The sequence below is a fragment of the Struthio camelus genome, chromosome 5, assembly GCF_040807025.1.
Source record: "Struthio camelus isolate bStrCam1 chromosome 5, bStrCam1.hap1, whole genome shotgun sequence".
NCBI lineage: Eukaryota > Metazoa > Chordata > Aves > Struthioniformes > Struthionidae > Struthio > Struthio camelus.
This window is the reverse complement of record NC_090946.1, coordinates 33,487,739-33,508,899: the sequence shown is the minus strand read 5'-3', so window position 1 is coordinate 33,508,899 and position 21,161 is coordinate 33,487,739. Positions and strand designations below refer to the sequence as shown.

Sequence of the window (21,161 nt, the reverse complement as noted above, 5' to 3'; positions counted from 1 at the left end):
CAGCTCCATAACTGTAATCGTTCTAAATGCTTCCATAAAACTTTCCAAGGCCTTGGTGCTTCTGAATCCTAACCAGAATTGGAAGCTCAGATTTTATTTCTGCCAGGTAGAATCATATTATCAAGTGTTTTCCTGCCTTCCACCACTCTGCTTGCACCTAAATGTTGTCCCTCTTCTTAGATTAAAAAGTTCTCATGAGCAGAAATCAGCTTTTGGTTTTGTCCTTGTACAGCACTTTTTGTAATCGAATTGTTAGCCTTACTTTGGGCAGCTGTGCTGTGTAGGTGTATCAGTGTTATTACGTTTATTTTTAGGCTTTCCTTTCTACGCTCCTTAACCTTGTTGAAGTGGTGTGATTCTTTTACCTGTTAATTTTCTTTTTCCTATGCACTGACTTACAGGCATTTGAGAATTTGATTATGGAACAGGCCCAAAGGATCTAGATTCTTGTCAGCGTCTTGTCCTTCTGAGAGTTAAATCAAACATGATGAAATCTACATTCATGTATTTCTACTAGAGAGGCTTTGAGAACAGAGATTTTCTCTGCTTTGTATAAATATGAGTGAATTACTGGTGCCTTTGCCAGGAAAAGTGTTCTATTACCTAGTGCCTTTAGGTAGTATTTCGTTTCTTCACTCTTGCTGTTGTTAGGGTTTTTAGGCATTTGTCTTGTATATTCCCCATATAAATAATCTTAATTATTTTTCTGTTTCAACCCGAGATCCTCAAGATTTCTTACATGCAGAGTACCTTTTAAAAGTGTGATTATTTCGCATAAACCTTTTCCCTCCTGTTTTTAGACACGAAGACCATCCGCCTCGCATTTATCACTAGCATCACCTCTCTCTTGTTGATATGCTGGTGCAGGTTTCCAAAGGGTGCTAGTGTCTTTCACTCTGAGCATATTAATCCTTCAGGGTAAGAGAACAGTAATTTAGGGTACAGGCACATTGGGTTGAGGGACTGATATGGTGAAGAGCACACAAGAATTGTGTGACAGCTTAAATAACAGGGCTGAGGCCTAGTCACTGGGTTATCCTTTTTTCTTGCTGGCAACTACAGAAATTGTTTCCAGGGAGAGAAAGTTAGGAGCATGTTTAATATACTTTTAGAAATGTTTTGATGCATTTTAGCAGCTGAAATGAAGAGAAGTAACTTGATTAGCTTTCAAAGGTCCACTGGCCAGTTTTAGGAATCTCAGTTTTAAGGACAGAATACTTGAAGCCCCTCTAAGTTTGTGCAAAAATCTAATAGATGCAGTGGGAGTGCTGACTGAACACGCGCGGATGTGGGCTGTAGTAAGCAAAGTGCCTTCGGTGAAGAAATGCACGGTGTAAATAAAAGGCGATATTAACATTTTGCTGAAGTAGAAGGCCATCAGATTCTCCCATCCTCAAACACAAGGAAACTGTGCAAGTTTATGTGTGTAAATTAAATGGTATGCATTCTGAAAGATCAGAGCCTCTAGGAAAAGTGAAGCATAGGCAGCTTTTACTTGGACATGTACTACTTGGATTTTTTTCTTGTTCTTCTTTCAACAATTAGCATGTTTGTCTGCAAAGAAAACCTAGAAATTCAGAAAAGGGCAGTCACGTACCTGAGAAAAGCGCAATACTTTGTATTTACACTGTTCTCTTATTGTGTCAAAGAATAGAAATAGGATACTGCACTATGAAAAGTAGGCTTACCACTGATAAATTTGTGGCTGCTTTGTTGATCTGCTGAAGAAACTGATCTGTGTGACATTCTACAAAAAATTCTTCTAGACAGGTAGGAACCAATCTATCATAAATCTTACAAAGCAAGAAAGCTGCCAGCTTATGCCTTTTTTTCCCTGGTGTTTGAGGTCATGACGGAGTAATAGAATAAAAGAGCTCTGGGTGTGTGAAGCTTTGTGTTTGAATACAAAGCTTGAGAGTGAGGGTTCTCCAGTGGCTATTTTTCAGAGTGATCCTGCTCTAGAGATAGCTAGTGTCCTTGTATGGGGCTCATCTCCTCAGAACCCTGCTACTTTCAGGGGTTGCTAATACCTGACTGTTCAAGAAGCAGTCTGTAATGTACTTTAAGATTTACCAGGTTTCTCTGAACTTCGCAATCGCTCCTTTTTCTTTCTTTTGTAATAGCTGTATTGTGAAATAAGCTTTCATCAACATTCTCAAAGTTGTTTTCCTGGAAACGTGTTGAATAACATCCAGCTTCAAAACAACCCCTTTTTCCTTATTGCCTTTAACAAAGAAAACTTTGTCACCTGTCATGTAGGTTTTATTTCTTCTAAAGGGAATAAAATCCATCCAGCACAAGAGGAAGAAAGCAGATATTCTGTCTCCCACGTTTTCCAAGGGGAGTTACCCTCTTTACAGAGGAATAACCTGTAGCAGAAATTACTCCTTCATATGAAGGGTACAGTTTTCAATACATATGAACAACTGTAGCCCCAATTTTTTCCAATGGCCTTAATTTATTAAATCCATTGAATATTTGGCATATAACTTTTAAATATGAATGCTACATTACAAATAATTTCTAAGACTTAAGTGTCTTTCAACACTCCATTTCAATTCTGTGTTCCACATTAGTGGTGCTTTTCTGTTTCTTAAAATAATATAGGATCCCAAGTGAAATACTGGTCGTCAGTTATGTCACACACCTTCTTGATGTTCACTCAGAAAATGCAAACAGAATTTTAAAGGTTCCTATTTGGGTTTTTTTCCCCTCATTTTTTTTCCCAATTTGCTTCAAAATTAGGTGTGACATCTTTGGTGAAGTAATATTTTCTTGGAACTGTAAGCTAATAAACTAAGGAGCTCAGTACTAGGGCTTTGCTGACATTCTAAAACTCTCTAGATTCTTGGAGAATTCAAGGAGCCAAAGAGACAATTTTTTAAAGAAGAAAATATGTTTTAAAAAGTAGTAACATTCTGGAGCAATAAAATAAATATGCGAGTACCTGGGTAGCTCCAAATTTCAAGCTAATAAAAGGAAGTTGAAAATTCTGAAGCCTTTGATCAAAATGATTATCGGTTCTTTTCATGAGAGCTGCGGAGTCTACTTTCAAAAAAGCAAATGTTATTTGCTTTACTTCATGTCTCCAGTATTGGAAGGGAAGAGAGAAAAATGGATAATGATAAAACCAAATCATCCTTGCTGAAGGCTTCTTGACATCCCTGGAGGCGTCATCCTAGGGATGAACTGACCCCTTTTCTCTATGGAAAGCTTTTAATGAAAGAGGAGAGGGACCTGATGATCTTTTGCTGCAAAGGTTAATAACAGAAAGTACAGATGAGCATTTTATGTAAGAAGTAAAGCTGTGCATTCTGCCTGCAGATCTCATTACCTGGTCCTCCTGCTTGTGCAATCCTGTCCAACAAAAGAGGTGGAAAATACAGATGATGCTCTTGGAGTTCGTGGTTCAGCTTCCACTGTACTTTCCTTGTTAACAGCAACAGAAAGACCACTGTGGTTATCCACTCTGTCTCCCTCCCAAGCAAGTTTGTCCACTCACTGTACATTGATGGATAGGAGAGACACTTAGGAGTACAATGAAGGTCAAAGTGAGGGCTAGATTTGGGGCCTAATTCATTGGTTAGCAGTTGCTGTAACTCTCTGTTTTCCTTTCATCAGTTTTAGTTGAAGATCCTGATTTCTGTTTCAAATCTACAGCTAGAAAATCCAGGGAGAGGTGCTGAGTCATGGACTGTAGTAAGCCAGCCTGTGCGTCTGAATGTTCCCTGCACTGTGGGAGTGGAGGGGGCAGGGACCTGTCTGCAGTGAGAGGGAAGGGAACTGCCTATTCTGAGAAAAGTTATTTAAAATATGATCAGTGGCAAATCTGCAAAGCATTGTGCAATGGGTCTCTTCATTGATCTGAGCTTCAGATGCATGCTTCAGTCTGGACAGTTTGGTTGAAAATGTACCAAAGGAAAAATATTTTGGGAAGCAGAAGTATCCTAGTGTACATCCCTTAAAATCTGAATCTGAGAATTCTCATTTTCTTTCCTGTCTCAGAACTGTCCGTGGAGATGCAAAACATTGAGATTACACATCGCTATCTTATTGAGGATATTTCAGAAATTAGCAGTCCTGTGAGAAAGGAGACCAGAAGTGTAATACATCAACAGCAAGCAATAGAAGTTGCAAGCTTTGACATGAATTAAATTTGTAAAGGCAGAAGCCATGCCAAGAACGTGACAAGCTAATATGGAGGAGAATGTGATTAACGACTGTTTGTTTGTTTAAAATTAACCTGGGGCAAGAATGAGTCTGTTGGTGTTATGTCTTACTGAATTTTAATATGGAAAGGTCTCCTGGCGTGTACTCTAAACACCCTACAAATAGCGATATCGATCTGACGTTCAATTAATGTGAGAGGCCCTTTGAAAAATGCAGATCTGAGTTTGAATGGCAAATAGCGTTAATGTTCTGGGAACAGTGGATCATTCACACGTCTCAGTCTGAGACTGTAAATCACTAGGATTATGGCTTTTTTCATTTTAACACAGGCTTGCCTTCCTCAGAGGAAAGGACCGTTAAGTGTGGTGTATTATGAAAGAATCATGGAGAAGCTGCAATAGGTACAGACAGCAAAGAGCAGCTATTTGAAATCCTTCACTGCTCACTGTTGTCACACTTTTCACTGACTGACTTTTTCAGAATGGGTTAGAATGGGCAGTTCTCTTCTTTCGCCTTTGCGCACTGCCTGGGTATGCTTCCCCTTTCATCTCCCACAGAGCAGCCTTTCAGGTGGCTGGCCCATACCTCCCCCTTCCTCCTTGATACCGTATCCCATATCCTCTCCCCCAAGGTGGGATCTTGCAACACACTCTCTGATTAGGCATTTGAGCTCCCAACTCCATGCTACTCAGATTACATAGCAAGCTGAGTGGTCTTGATACAGTCACATACTTTCAAATACAAAATAAAATTTGTGTTATTGTTTTCTTGTGACAATGATAAAAATTCAAAAGAATAAGCAGACCTACGCACCTTCCTGTCTTACCTGTTCTTAAAGGCGCTTCAGTTCCTTAGTAAGAGATTTATTAGCTTCAAACTCACCCTTTTCTCCCCTATATCTGCTTACTGCATTTAATGCAGACTCCTTACTCTCAGTACAGCTTTATATCAGTCTGCAGCAGCTCATAAAACTTCTGCAACACAGACCTTTTGATAGATCAGTATCTCTTTAACTCTGGAGTCTCAATTCTCATAGTTTCCTAACTAGTGTTACAGCTGGGAGTTCTCCTGTGACTGGGCACTCATTACTATATTTGGGAGAATACCTTAGGTGGGCATCAGTCCACTTTTCTTATAGAACACTTTTTAAAAGAGAGGTCCTTTTTCACATAGGCTGTTAGCAGCGCTGAAGGTGATGCTGATGTTGGCCAGTTTTCTACGGAGGAGTTCATGGTTCAGCCCTGAATTTTGTGATTTTGTCCTCTCATTGACCCAGAGAGAATTATATTTTACAGGGCTCTAATGATACCTAAAGGTTAGGGTCAACAGTGTTACCTGTGTCATCTACCTATTCCTCTACTCAGCAGTGGAATAGATGAATGAATTAGCTGGAGCTTTGCCAGACTTGCACAGTGAAAAAGCATTGAATAAATGCTGAGGTTTCAGCCTGTGTGTGTGTGTGTGTGTGTGTGTGTGTGTGTGTTGTTTTTTTTATTTTTTAAGATTTTTTCTTGTACAACAAAAAATCAAAAATTATCTCCTGCTTTCTTAGAGACATGCGCATAGCAATCTGATGGGGATCTGTGGAGTTTATCTTCTGAAAATATCACTACTGTGGGCTTATTTCTACTCCCATTCTAGTTGCTGTGTATTTTAGTGTTGACCCTCGGTAAGTATGAGAAGATGCAATTCGCAGAATATGTGCAGTTCCTTGTACACCTAACCGCTGTAAGAGTTTGTCAGGAATGTTGCCTTACGGTAGCTCTTTCATTCTGGTAATCTTGTAAAGAGCATTTTGCATTATAAGTTGCACAGCAAATCAGTTGCTTGGCTCTCCCAGAGAGTGCTGAATTAACAAGATGTGACCCAGAGATGCAAAGGGATTTCTTTCATTAGCAGTGCCGTGATGCTAGGGAGAACACAAGATGCGTTTCCATGACAACCGCCGATGTTACGCTGTGCAAGTGCAAGAAAATACAAAGGCTGAAAAGGGAGTTTATGAAGAGTAGGGATCAATTCAGAACAAAATCTGAATAGCAACATTAAAGTTCTTTTTCAAAATGTAAAACACATGAAACAAAACTCCTCATGAAGACCTGCAATTGAGTCTGAGCAACAGCTGTGATGGTCTCGGAAGTAGAGAAACAAAGAAATACAGTTTAAAACATATGTGCATCGTCTCCTCGCATATCTGTACTCAAAGCTATTCACATAAGCTAGTCAGCTCATCTTTGCTTGCTGTCCAGGTCATGTAGTCTGCTAACCTGAGTGTTCCTGTGAGGTTAAAAGGTTTATGTCCTACAGGTTGAGGTCAGAGATTGTTTCCCGGTATTACTCAAAACATGCTGTAATGAATGACTGTATCTAAAGTATTAGAACAGTGAACCAGAACACACTGCCATTTGTTTATGGATGTTACCTGTTTTTTATGATTTTTTTAAACATACTGATTTTTTGTATGTTTAAAAAAAAAACTCTACATGTGAAAGTGGGCTATTCTTTGAAAACTGTGAGATCTATGGGGAAAATTATATTTTTCTTACTTTTTTGTAGATAGTTCAGATATTATTCATTTGCCATACTTATTGTTCAGGTCAAGTGCACTATTGGGTGGGATTTTTCTACAGATTCTGTTTTAAAGCTATTCTGTAATAGACAATTTTTCGATATGCCAGTAAATAGGAATTAATAGGACTAATCAGCTCATAGAATGGAATCCATATGTATGTCAATATCAAAAAGCATATAGACCTGCGAAAGTAATTTTCCAAGGCCTATGATGTCTGGTGTAGTTTTACCACTCAGTCTCATATTGCGTGTTAAAAGTTAAATATGTGAAGTACCCAGTAAAGGCAGGATGTACCAGACTATCTCAATAGGCTATAGTATGTAATGCAGATAACTAAACAAAATGGTTTTTTTTTGTATGTATCCAAATCAAGAACTACTGAGTAAGGCAATCCTGTAGTGATTTTCACATCTGAAGTCTAAATCACTCTGATGATTCTTTGTGGATCTGTTGAAGTCATCGTGCTTCATCGCCCATGTTGTAATGCTGCCTGAATTTATATAAAAAGCTGTTGTAGAGGCTCTCGGTCATGATAAAATTCAGGCCTATATGAGCACAGCACAGAATCAAAATTGATTCAAACTGCATAAGTGACTGAATCAAAATGATTGATCTGCTTCAAGTTTTCAGACTGGTTCAGCTCTTTCCCTAAAATTATGGAGATTTATACTTTGCATTAGATTCAGCTGCTATTAAAAAGATAAAATTACCTTTTTTTCCTGTGAGAATGTGGTGGTAATTCATATCATTGACCTGCTCACTTCAAGTGATTGTGTTTTGTTTGATTTGTGTTGTAAATTCGTACCTGGCTGCTTTAACCAAATAGTGGATTATGTAAGTGTGACTCTAACCCAAAAGTTTTAACTTCAGCCCATAGTGCTTCTGATATCCTTTATCAGTGGTATCGTTCTTCCCGGTACAGTCTAATCTGTTCCCATCTAACCACCATATGTTGTCTGTTAGAAGCTTCATGTTGAACATATAAGGAGAGTATATCAGGCTCTCCTCATAGGTATGTTGTGTTTGCAAAGGCATTAAGTGTTTGCTTGATTTTTACCAGCTCAAAAACTTGTGCAGAGGTGCTTAGACAGTATGTTCGTACCAAGCGTGAATTAAATCCTAAACCAGAAAAGCTGCTGTGACAAAGACGGTTTGAATTAAGATTTAATATCCCTCTTTAAATGTACTGTCTTGTGATAGTCCCTTTATTGCACAAAATTGTGTTTCTTACCTTTTAAAACAGTTAGCAAGATGGTTTGCTTTCATAGACACAAAGTACAATTCCCCTAAGATGACTGCGCAGTTGTGTCCGTGAGGAGGAGCAAGACCATCACAATCATCAATGGAAAGAAAATCTGTCTTTCTGGAATGGACTGCTGCTCTGAAAGACATCAGACATTTCACCTATGAGACAGGTGAAACCTTGTTACCCTTAAATGACTTAACTGATCTTGATTCATCTGAAGAAGATGATGATGAAAGAGACATCAAGAGAACTCCCAAGGGAAGACTGGCATCAGATATTCAGTGTCATAAATAAAGCAGTCGAGATCTTTCAGAACAGTGATCCGCTTTGAAAGGCTAGCATCTCCTCCAGTTGACGGTCAGTGGTTCTGCTTCTGCCTCTCCATCCTCCATGCTGTGTCTATTGCCTCTTATATTTAAACTGTGTGCATTTTTTTACGTTCCTGCACACATCCCTTCTCTAGTATGTCAGTTCTTTACGTAAAAGTTGCTTTGCTGTCCACTACATCACTGACTGTTGTAGCTCTCAAAAGTGCATTGTTGACGAATAGAAGGGTACGACTTTATTTATGTGGCTATGATTTCTATCTTTTGTATACTTTTGTTCTTCAAAGAATCTGCCTGTCTTCAGAATAAGGTACATTTTTGTGAGACAGAGTTTAAAAAAAGTTCATGTGCAATCTATTCATGTACAATCCATGGAGATTTTACTTTGTTTTATTAGTAGTCCACTTTTCCTTTAGTGGTGCTGCCACTCTGAGGTGCTGCAAATGGGATTCACAGCCTTAAAAATGCAGTCTTTATCTGAGGTTTTTCCAAAAGAAAACAATTAAAAACAGTACTCCTGATAAACACTCTGCCTGCCTGATTGCCTTTAAACCTGATTGCCTTTTATGATGAAATGACAGGCTTTGTGCACAAAGTGGGAGGAATACAGATTGTTCACTCTAACTTGAGAAAGGCTTTTGGTACAATCTCCTGTAGTATCTTGGTAGCCAAATTAAGGAAATATGAACTGGATTGCAAAGTGAGGGAAAATCTGGTTGAAGGGCAGTCATCCACGGTTCAAAATCTGACTGGTATCTTGTTACAGATGATGTTTCTCAGGGGTCAGTACTGATGCTTATACTGTCTAATATTGCCATTAATGACCTGAATGATGGGCTAAAATGCACCATCAGCAAATTTGCAGATTATGCCAAATTAAGGGAGTGAGTTGATGTGCTGGAAGGCAGTGTAAGATTCAGAAGGGACTACACTAAGCTGGAGAAATGATCTGACAGGAACCTCAAGGGTTCAAAAAAACCCTGGTCAAAAAAACCAAACCAAAACAAAAAAAACCCACAAATGAAAAGTCCTTCATCTGTATGGGACAGCCCATGTCAGTGAGCCATTAGCAGTGAAGGCTGACCACATCCTGGGCCACATTAACAAGGGCATAGCCCCCAGGTGAAGGGAAATGATTATTTCTCTGCTCAGAACTTGTGAGGTAGTATCTAGAATACAACATACAGTTTTGGACTCACCAGGACAAGAGTGAAAAATTGGAGTCCGATGGTAGGCTACTAAGAGAAACACATGAGGGAAGGCTGCAGGAACTAGGTTTGTTGAGCCTGAAGAAGAGAAGGGCTAAGGGGATGGCTAATTGCATTTTCTGTCACACAAGTAGGGCGAGATGATAGAGAAGAAGGAAAACCTTTTCAGAGGGAAATTTCGTTTGGACTTAAGGAGAGAATTTTTCACCACTGAGAGTGGTTAAGCACCTGAGTAGGCTGTCCTGAGAGGTTACAGAACCTTCATCCTCCGAGGTTTTTAAAACGTGGCTGGACAACGTCATAAGCAGCCTGATTTAATTTAAAGGTCAGCTCTGCTTCAAGCAGGTGGTTGGACCAGATGAACTTCAAAGGTCTATTGCAATCTAATTTTTCCTTTGTCTGTGACTATTTTTCCTCTAAGTACAGGGTAATTTATTCAGTTGTCCCAGCTCTCACCAAAAAAAAAGCAGCAGATCTGAAAACAGGCAACAAATCAATTGATAAGAGTTCTGTGTTTTAACTGCAAAACCACTTCTCCCGCATTTGTGTTTGTCTTTCTTTTTCTGCATCAGTATCTGGCAGACAATTGTTGAGCCACTACTGTTGTTACAAAACGTTATCTAACAAGTTATGCTTTCAGTTCTATTTATTAAAAAAAGAGAATTATTACAGAAATAGTAATAACCACCTCTGACTTTATCGTTCAGTTTTAATTAATAACCTTTTCTCTCTTAAAAGTACGTATTAGGCAAACATCACTCTGTGAGGTGGCCATTGGGCAAATATGTTGTTAAAGTTTGTTGGAATAAAATGAGGTTTTTGAAAAGCATGATAACTGCTGAATGCACAGGTGAGAGGTTGTGTAACTCTGGAGTTCTAGGACACTGCAATTTACTGAATTGTTTGCTTCGTAGATTTTTAATATCCACTACTTGCCAGTGGATGTCACACTTTCACAATAATGGCATAACTGATGAGCTGAATTTCTACCTCTTCTATTAAAAATGTTTTCACGCTAAATCTTTATATTTTCTCTCCTCAAGAAAAGCCTTTGTGACCTCAGCAGGACTTTAACCTGAAGAAAGACAAGAAGATTCAACGTAGACTATCTATTCAACTAGGATTGCATTTCCTGATCTATGAAACCAAACTGATGCTTTCCTAAAGGGTGCGAGAGAATTTACTGGGAAGAATTTTCAAATTTCTTCATGAGAAAAGCATTCTCCCCAACTTTATTAGTAAACTGTTTCTATGCAAGTGAAATCTGTTATAAATACAGCTAAATACATATACTTCAATAACAGTAACATTTTCATCGTTATTCCATTATCAGAGCAATGGTCTCCTGGCATTGCCTTCTAATACTAGCTCTTGTGGCATTGTGTGTTCTGTCCTAGCATATCATGACACAGACATCGCAAAACAGTAATGTTGTGCTGCTATTTTGATTCTGTTCCCTGAAAAAAGTGGCGTCAAGATTATCGTGTGACTTTGTTTAAATTGTCTGTGAAACCATTTGAAAACAAATACTACTTGAAATGATACTCAGCTCAGAAACTGAAGTTCACAAAAGTATCTTGTGAAGACAGCTCTCTGTACTGGAGATAATATCCCTATTCCCTAAGGCACAGGAAACTTAAGAGACTTTCTAAAAACTGCCTAGGAGTTCCTTATCAAAATCTAGGTCTCCTGGGCTAGTACCAGAAATACAGAGCCATTTTTCTTTTTATGTTTCATTATTGAAATCTCAGGGATTAAAAAAAAACCAAACAAACCTCTACAGAATTATTGGCTAAGCGTTTTCTGTTGACTTCACCGCCCATGACATTTTTTGAAGTTGTTTCATAGTAGAAACTGAAATTAGATTGTCATAATATTTCAAACTCTTGGACTTGTCTTGAGCTATGGGACTGAAGTAAGAAATAAATTGTTGGCAGCAACCTTTCTTTCCTACAGCATTATCCTGTTAAATTCTAGTCAGCTGTAGACCAATCATATAGATCAATCATAATGGCATCATGGATGTGTTAATTACCATGCTTAGCTGAAACATATTTTTGTTAGACTGGCAATATATTTTAAAATGTTTTTATGAAGGCTAAAAATCTATGAGGTGTTTCAACTGCTTCTTATTTGACAATGCAAATACTGTCTCTTCCTTTATATCTGTGTCTAGGAATCACCAGCAGAGAAAACCACCATGACGCAACAATTTGAAAAGAGTCGTAATTCAGAGATTAAGTTGTTTATGCCTGACATGAGCAATGTAAAATGTCCCTGTCTTCTCAGAGCAGGCAGTCTGCACTAAAACTTAGGCCTTTTCTACATGGTTTATGATTAGCCCCCAAAATCATGAGCTGACTTTGAAACACCATGAAGAGTTTCAGGGCGTATTATTGGCCCCGGGTGCAGCCTTTCTCTTACCATACTCCTTAGCTCTTAGCTCAAAAGGGAGGGCTAGACAGGGATCCTTTGCCCTTGTACATCCTTTACCTCTACACTGTGAAGACTGGGGCTTTGGCTTTCTCCTTTTAGGAGAATATGACAGATACAAATGCGACGTCTGCCCTCTGATCTTTAATCTTTGTGAAGATAGGCCAGATGAGACACTGTTTCTATCTAATGACTGTATGTCAGTATAATCATTTGTGGTTGTGTTATTCCTGCCATATTGGTAGAAAAAAAAATCCCAGATACAAAAGTGGTGGATTATACTTAGAAGATGCATAGAGTTGAGATATATTGTAACCCAGCTTGCTGCACAAAATTTACAAGTTAAGCTCTTACTGAATCTGTTTCGTTTGGCTATAGCTTTTCCCTGTGAAAAGGATTCTTGCATGGCAGAGCAGAAGGCTCAATCCCATCCCCTTGAGCTATGGGAGGTTATGTCTCCAATAGTGCCCTTAATGTTACTACTGCATGAAACCATGTGTTAATATAGATTGACTGCCTATATATGCAGATATTATTGTTCCTGTGATGAAAAGGGGTGACCTGTGGGAACTTCTTTAGTTAGGCAACAGGATTCAGGGAGACACAGAATTATCAGCGTGTCCTGTGTTGTCTGCTCTTGCCACTGGGTATTTCTTCCTGGACAGAATAATGTCTTCAGGGAATGAACTACTGAGGGTACTACAATAACAGCACCTTTAGTGAAAGGAAGTATGGATTATAGTCCTGAAGCCTCCTGCTTTGGCAATACATATGTAGCTACAAAATTGGGAGCAGTATAATACTAAGATTTCTGAGGTTTAGCAAGAGAAAGGATGCTAATTTATATAGCACTGCACAGCTGAACTGTGCTGCTTTCTGAAGAGATTGTCTGGTCTCCTGCTGTCACAATCCTCTATCAGATGATGTTAGACAAACTGTATTATCAGCTGTTGCAACAATGGTAGGTGAGCTGAAAAAGCCTTTTCCATCTTGATAATTAGGTGGGGACTTGTCTAGCAGTACCAACATATAAAAAAAGGAATTCAGGGAGCTGAGTTTGACTATAGGAGGTGAGGAGGGAGAAAAGAGGAGACCTGCAGCAATCTGAGCTCAATATGAACTCAAATGGAGCATTTCAAAGTCATGCTGGCAGTGGCTGTGAAAGAGACATTTTTCAGTCATCCTGGAAAATGCATGGTAACGTAAATCATTTTTTTCTTTTCTCTTTGTTTCCTTAGCAAGATTTTTAAGGGAATTAAATATACTACATGGATGATCCTGGAGGCAGAAATTTTTTATTTAGACCAAAATCTGTTCAGACCAGGTATAGGTGGTCAACCAACCACATATTGCTTGGGGAGAGAGAGGTTGGTAGACATTAAGTTACATAGGCCCTATAGTTTTGTTAGTGAGATGTGTAACGTTGTGACAGTGGTGTTCTGAGGTGGGTTCAGCTTGGCAGGGTTTCTGCTGTTAGTACATCACAAGGTAGGGAACTGAGGATGCTAAATATTATTCTTGGCTCAGACAAGCTGCTATTAAGAAGCTACTGGCACAGGTCTTCCAGCAGACTGTGGCTAAGAGCAATGATGTAAACATGACAACAGTGCCCTTCCTAGGCTGACTTCTATATTTTGCTCATACATGATGTAATAGAACATCATCCTACACTGAGGTATCTTCATCTCATAAGAAATGCCTTGCATATTTTATTCATACTGATTTAAATGGAAGAAATGCTTCATTTTCACCTTTGGTGGAACTGAGGGGTTTCGTTCACTGGAAATGAAACCTCTGTATGTACCGTAGCTTTATATAAGCCGTTTTGGAAGGTGAAAGTTGTAAAGAAGACAACTAGCACTAATAACAAGACACATTTTTGACATGATGGGAAAAAAAAGTCAACTAATAAATAGGAGAAACAGGAAGAAGATTGTCCTAAGGTTACTTTTAAATGAAGAGCTGTATAAAAAGGTAAGTTACTTTTTACCTATATTACCAATTTGCATGAAATGTGAGCTTATAGCCTGGACTTTCAATAAGAACACACAAATGCTTTCAATTAGCTAATTATCTAATGTTTTTGTACAAACAAAATACAAAGATTGTTCTTTTGAGAAAAAGCTTGGAGGATCTTTGGCAGTATTACTACAAGGCTTAATTTACAGCCAGTTAAGAATTGGGCATGCTTGTATTTATCGATCAGTAATTTCACTAAATAGCAACAAAGAGTATTCAACATATGATACTTTGTATTTCTGATAATATGTTGGTATGTTTAGGTTTTTTCCATATTGAAAGCTAAACTATATAACTGGGTTATTATATAGATTCCTATATAACATTCTTCTGGGTCTTTTTTGTTCTTGCTTATCCTGGTACATACATATCCTGACTTGGCAACAAGTTTTCTGCAAACAGGTTGAAGTACCTATCTATGAACCTGCTTCATAATTCATAGCTTCCATTCCCTGGCATGTTGTTTTTTGCCACAGGTGCTGTTTTTGAGTGTGGTGTATGATCTAACAGTTGTTGTTAACGGATGGCCTGAGAGAGAGGACTTCTTTGAGGGTTGAGAATATTTACCATCTTTCAGGGACTAAAATGGAAAAACAGGCAATATTATCTTTGCATGAAGACCATCCTACCTTGTACTATGTGTCCCTGTTCCTCAGGTGCTCTATAACTCTTAATTGGCACACTCGAAAATGACAAATGAAGCCTCAAAAATAATCGAGCTCAAGACACTGCATGCTTTTAGGAACTGATGAAAAATGTCACTCAGCTTTATCATTCTGTTGATTAGAGAAGATTTTTATATGCATTGACTGTAAATGTTTGCTGTGTCAGGAAATGGGGGAATCTAAGACTTACGAAAGAAAATGCAAATTTTATAGAAGTGTCTAGTCTTACTGTTCATTTATATTTTATTTAAAAAAACACAAGCTTTTGAATTTATGCTACCTTTTGTGGCCCCTCAAATACTCTTGAAGATAGGGATTTGCTTTCTTACAGTCCTCAGGAACCTCTCCCAGTTGCCAGGACCTTTCCAAGTGGCTCTGCAGTGACATTGGCCAGCTGCCTCAGCACCTGTGAGTGCGCTTGGGTATGTCCACCTTGTTTAAGTGTTCCCTGATCCTCCTCCACCAAGGGTAAGTCTTCATTGCTCCAGACTTCCCTTCTGGTCTCAGGGGCTTGGGGTTCCTGAAGGCTCGTCTTACCAGTAAAGACTGAGGTGAACAAGCCGTTCAGTACCTCTGCCTTTTCTATGTCCTTTGCTACCAGTGCCCCTGACCCCGTTAGCAGCAGGCCCACGTTTTCCCTTTTGCTGCTGAGGTACTTGTCAAAGCCCTTCCTGTTGCCTTTCATGTCCTTTGACAGTTTCAGCTCCAGGTGGATTTTAGCTCTCCTAATGCCATTCCTGCAGGCTCAGACATTGTCTCTGTATTCCTCCTGGTTTACCTGTCCATTCTTCCACCTCTTGTACGCTTCCTTTTTGTGTTTGAGTTTAGTCAGGAGCTCCTTGTTCATCCATGCAGGCCTCCTGCTGCTTTTGCTTTATTGCTTACTTGTTGGGATGGACCACTCTTGAGCTTGGAGGAGCTGATCCTTGAGTACCAACCAGCTCTCTTGGATTCCCCTTCCCTCCAGGGCTGTATCCCATGGGATTCTTCCAAGCAGGTCCCTGAACAGGCGAAAATAACAATAACCTATTCTGCTCTACATGTAAGTGGCTAACAATTCGGTTTTGTATCAAAAGGGGGAAAATGCAACACGTTGTAGACCTTTTGACATTATAATTAATAAAACACCTAACGAGTTCTAGCCATTAATCAGGAAAGCTGATTAGCAAAAATATTTTAGTAAGCAAGTTTTTGAATATCACTGTCTGAGAGGAAACCACTTATTCCAAATTTTTCTTTACAATCAAAGGAGAAAGAAAAGTAAGCTCCAAATACACACGCACACACACACACACACACACACAAACACACACACACACACACACACACACACACATATATACAATTACATGTATTTTCAACCCAGTTTAATTAAAAAATATATCTTCACCTCTTCAAATTTAACAAGTAGTCTTTTTACGGACATCTGTAGCTTCTGTGTGATATAAATTAGCCTCTTGCTTGAAAAATATATCTGTTTTAATAAGTTTTAGGATAGTCATCAAGGTCTACTAAAACACCTTGGAGACTGCAAGGTGTGAATCTCTCTAGGTAAACATATCCTAATTATTTGTTCTGTGTGTTTTGATATTTTAGTATCTCCTATTTTGCTGAATAATATAAATATTTTCCTTATCAATATATCAGGAATCATAGCTTCTCTAGAATTTCAGTTATAAAAGTCTTCCTCTGCAACACAGAATCATAGATTCATTCCTGTTGGATGGCACCTTGGAAGATCTCTAGTCCGAACTCCTGCTCAGAGCAGGGTCAACCCTGAATTCAGACCAGGTTGTTCAGAGCTTTGTCTAACCAGGTCTTAAAAACCTCCATGGACAGAGATTTCACAGCCACGGTGGGCAACCAATTCCAATGCTTAATTATCCTCAGAGTGCTTTTTTTCCCCCTTATATCCAGTCAGAATATGAAATATTTCCTTATAACCGTTGAGAACCTACCTCTCTTCTGTAGCTTTGAGTCTCAAAGCGAAATTGACTTGAAAATAGTTCAGAGGCCTTGTTAGCTCAAGCAGCCTCTGTCCCTCTCTTCTCCTCCGCAGCCGTGCCTGCATTATGCCAGTCCAAATGCTTGCATAGCCTAGTAATCCTTCCTAGTGATTTTGTTAAAGATAAACTTGTGTTTAAAAAATACAAATTTGCCTGCTACTTTTCTTTTTTTTCATGCTACTGCTCAACACTGAATAATAGAGCTTTTCATCTTCATTAACTAACACAGATGTAAACTAATTAATTAATCATGCTTGCATATCCCTCCATTAAATTGCTAGTCTACTAAAATTTATCCTTTCTATTCCCTTAAGATATTTTATATCTCAGTGAGGTCTTTTGTTAATCTTCTCTTTTCCACAGCATGTTTAACCTTCTTTCACTTATTATTTAGGGTCATTAAGACTTATTATCTCATTTATCCTCTCTTGAACCTTCTGTGTTGTCCATTTTTTTTCTTCCTCTAGCCAGAACTGTGTAGTTGGCCCAGATTCTCTTCTTATTAAGCATAAGAATCAGGAGCAACTGAATCAGGGCTAATTCCACTGAAAACCAGACTATAGGGTCTCTTTCAGAAATTCAGACCAGGCTTTCTGGTCCCTATCAAGATGCTGTGCTAAATGCAATTGTTATGCTGTATTTTAAGATCTGTCATTGCGTGCTACTTAGGTATTAACTAGTAAACTGTGTCCAGGTTTGGTGTCCGTGCTTCAGAAAGAAATTCAGAAATTTGGAAAGAATGGAAAAAAGATTCCACGAATGATTTGGACTCTCAAAATCATGACCAATAGTGAGAAACTAAAGAATTTCAATCTATTCCACGACAAAATTAAGAAGTGACTGAAGAACCTCTAGGGAGAGTATGGGGGGGATTTTATTACAGAGAGCGCTGAAGTCGAACAGACAAAGGTGCACCAAAATCCAGGGTTTGAAAAATTGAAAAATAGACAGATTAATTCAGAGTAGATTTAAGATTCACTGAGAGTAATTAACCATCAGAACAATTAACCTATGGGCATGGTGAATTTGTTGAAGCATTTAAATTGAGACTGAGTATTTTCTCTACATATGTGGACTTGTTCAGCCAGAAATGACTGGTTAAGAGTCTTTGGTACTGAATTGTGTACGAAGCCAGAATAATTCATCACAGTCTCTTTCAGCCTTAAAGTTCAGACTCTAGACCCCACACTCTCAAAACCTCACTTTTTTCTTTCTAGGTGCGTTGGGGAGGGAGAGGAGGGCTATATGGAAAATGAATATCATGGTAGCATGGATGTCAGTATTTTGCACAAACTTATTCTTGGTAAAACACTCAGTATCACCTGTCTTGGGATTCTTACCCACACATTCCCAAATGTTTTCCAGGATACAGTGCAGAATATATCTTCTCCTTCATTACTACAAGACCCTTTACTCCCTTGGTGTCCTATAATGTAAGATCTCTTGTAATTAATTCCTGTTTCTTACTATTTCTCTTCCATCATAACATTATACTGACTCAGATTTGATCCTTCTGGTTGCTCCCCTATTCATGTTTAACTACCAGCTGGTTATTCTATCGAAAGTGTTTCCTACAGGCCATGTAATTATACCCACAGATTCTCTCTCTGTAAAATCTTTTCTGTTATTGCTACTTCTTCAATGAGGCAGTACGAGATTTGTTAGGCAAGCTCTCTGTGGGTAAATGCATGCTGACTGTCTGCAATTTAGGTATAATTTGCTAAATGTTGCATGCCAACTGTTGTATGCTATTCTCATTATTCAAATCGTGCTTGTAGAGGCTTGGAGTTGTGAATAAATGTAACACAAGCTTCATCCCAATACGTATATAACTTCTGTCCATCCTGACTATTCTATCACAAGGACTATTGTTGCTATTAAAGCCCTAGTAGCATTTGGCTGGTTTCTGCCTAGTCAGAGATTCTAGTTAGCATTTGTTTTTTCCCTCTTGGCCCTTTTTGCTGTGTACAGTCCATCCTTGCTCTCTTTATGAGCAACAAAGTGAAGGATACATATTTCATATGGAGCTTTAAACCTCTTATGACATCTTTTTCTATTTCTGTCTCTCCAGGCTATTTTTTTTCTCTAAAAATTTTTTTCTTTCATCTACCTGTTGCTCCTAACTTGTGAGTACGTCCCATGGCCTAAGCATTTGGCCTACACCTTTATTGACAGCATTGCCTTATTTCTCATGGATTCTAATGAAAATGGGCATCTTGAGTGAACAATGAGTTAATTATTCCTGAGTGTTTGTTATACTTCTTTCATTTCACCCAGGATCTTCAGAGTTGAAAATTACCAGTATCCTTGTTATAAAAATCATTTTTAGTGCTACTTGTAAAAAAATCAACCTCCCACCCCCAAACAAAAACCCCTCATGATTATAGGCTGTTGCATTGAGTGAAGGACTGCTTTTCTCTATATCTCATGTCTATGCTGCAAGTATAACACCTCTTCAAGGATAAATCTCTTGCTAATAAGATGACCCATTTTTATTTTGTATCAAACTGTTCAAAGACAAAAGAAGGTGAGACCACCTGAGAGAGCCTTAGTGATTAATTGGTCTGTGCTACCTGTCCCAGAATGCAGATTGAAATTGGAACGCTCCTGCTCCCAAAGCTAAATTCACAGAAAGCAGCTGGGGGTTTTTCTAATAAGAAACAGAAATGCACACCTGCCACTTAATATCTGAATGATTTTAAAAATACTAGGTAGTTTCAGTCAGATCCAAGCAACAATGGCTTTAGATGTAGTCATTTAAACACATTTGCGTTCTCGTCCACCGTTCTCTATCACAACCATAAAGAGAGACACTTAAAAATGATGCATTCTCATGCATTGTGCTCATGTTTCAATTTAAAGCCACCAGTGGTAACTAGTTCCCTTTTTTTTTTTTTTTTTGACTGTATGAGATCACTGTTGATAATCTGTTCATTTGGCGCATTAATAATAATGGAGACTCAAGCTACCTGCAGTACTTGTACCATTGTACTTGAGCAACTTGCTGTCGTGCATGAATTTGTTTCCAAATACTTTGTGAGAGAATTGGTATCCCTTTCATATAAATAGGCAGTAGAAGCACACAGATATACAAATGCTTATATATCTGCATAATAAGTAACACTGAAATCAGCAAGTCTCCTCACAGGAGTAACATTAAACATTTAACCAAATATTTGCAGAAATCAGAGTAGAACAACTACACTTTCAGCACAGGAGCATAAAAATGCTTTGAACAGATGGGAAAGGAATCTCCAGAGCTGAATTTCAGCACTTGCCTCATAAGGCTCTCTGGCCGAATGGAAAAATATCTCACTTAGAATAATACTTAACAGGAAAAGTGGCAACAGGAGATGCACTCACAGCCAGGGCCTGTAGCAATCATTTAAAATTCTGTTGATAATGTGGTTGAAAAACCCTTTGGAGTGACTTAATCTACTCTAAAAGGTGACTCTTTATTTGTCCTTGTTTATGTGTTTGTCTTCTGGGAAGGGTAGGTGATGTAGGAATCCCATTAGCATCGGTAGGCATAATTCAAGACAATAAAGCTCAGGACTTCTTTTTCAACTTAATTCTCATTCTCTTTAAAAGCTGAAAACGTGTAACTCATTGTCAGACTTGCAGGTGTTGCAAACTGAGCAGAGAGGGGTGTTTGTAGTAGGCTTATTCAAGGTGTTGTAGGAAAAGATTGCATTACGCTTTCTCTTAAAGCTTATGACTTTATCCTACTATTGTTGCTCCTATGCCTGGGGGAAACCTCAGACTAAAGTCTTGATCTTTTTGGCTATCAAAAATCTTATGTTGTGCAAAAACTTGGTCATTAGTCTTCATGTTCTTCCAAAATCATTTGTGTGAGAAAATTGCATCTAGTTGAGAAGGCTTTCACTTTAAGTCAGATTCAATATCTTCCGTTCTTGCCTGAAGATTTGTAGCAGTCTGTGCTCCACCTAAGAGCTACATATTTCTGCTATTCAAGCTCACAGTGCATAAAGCAACTGCTATCCGTATATAACCGTTCTTACAGAGGATGTGAAAGCTGAGAACTTTAATTATTTAATGCTGTCAAGTGTTCCAGGAAGCAAAATTAGCAGTGTAAAACCTTTCCTTATTTGTTTTAAGATGGATAGCATACAGGGAAGAGGCTAAGGACATTTGTAATTTTTGTAATTTGTAATTATCTTCTGGATAATTTGATCCATAGGCAAATATACCATTTCCATACACTGCCCAGGCACCTAGTATCAATGGCAATGTTGTTATGAACAGGATGTAATGATCTTACCGGGAAGCATGGGCAAAGAACAGTCAGGCGAATACTTGTTTCTATTTCCCAGCTGTCACAGCTACGCTTGAGCATCTATATTAGCTGTCATCTGCTGGATGGGCGGCGAATTTGTTTTCTAAGAAGCACAGAGGTTTTATTATTAACTGAGGACGCTAGGAGATCTCCCAATCATTCTCAAGATGAAATATGACATCTTACATTTCATATTAATGCGCAAGAAGCTTTCTAAAGGAA

At 38.5% G+C, this 21,161-nt stretch overlaps 1 protein-coding gene across 1 annotated transcript in view; it reads left to right on the top strand.

Moving 5' to 3' along the window:
* The window catches only part of LOC104152862 (actin, alpha skeletal muscle B), a 38,680-nt gene extending 27,402 nt beyond the window's left edge, over positions 1–11,278 (top strand). Inside the window, exons 12-13 of the transcript XR_011141439.1 lie at positions 5,723–8,342; positions 10,563–11,278. The gene's annotated coding sequence lies outside the window, so the exon portion shown is untranslated. The remainder of the gene's footprint in view (positions 1–5,722; positions 8,343–10,562) is intronic.
* The last annotated feature ends 9,883 nt before the right edge of the window (positions 11,279–21,161 follow it).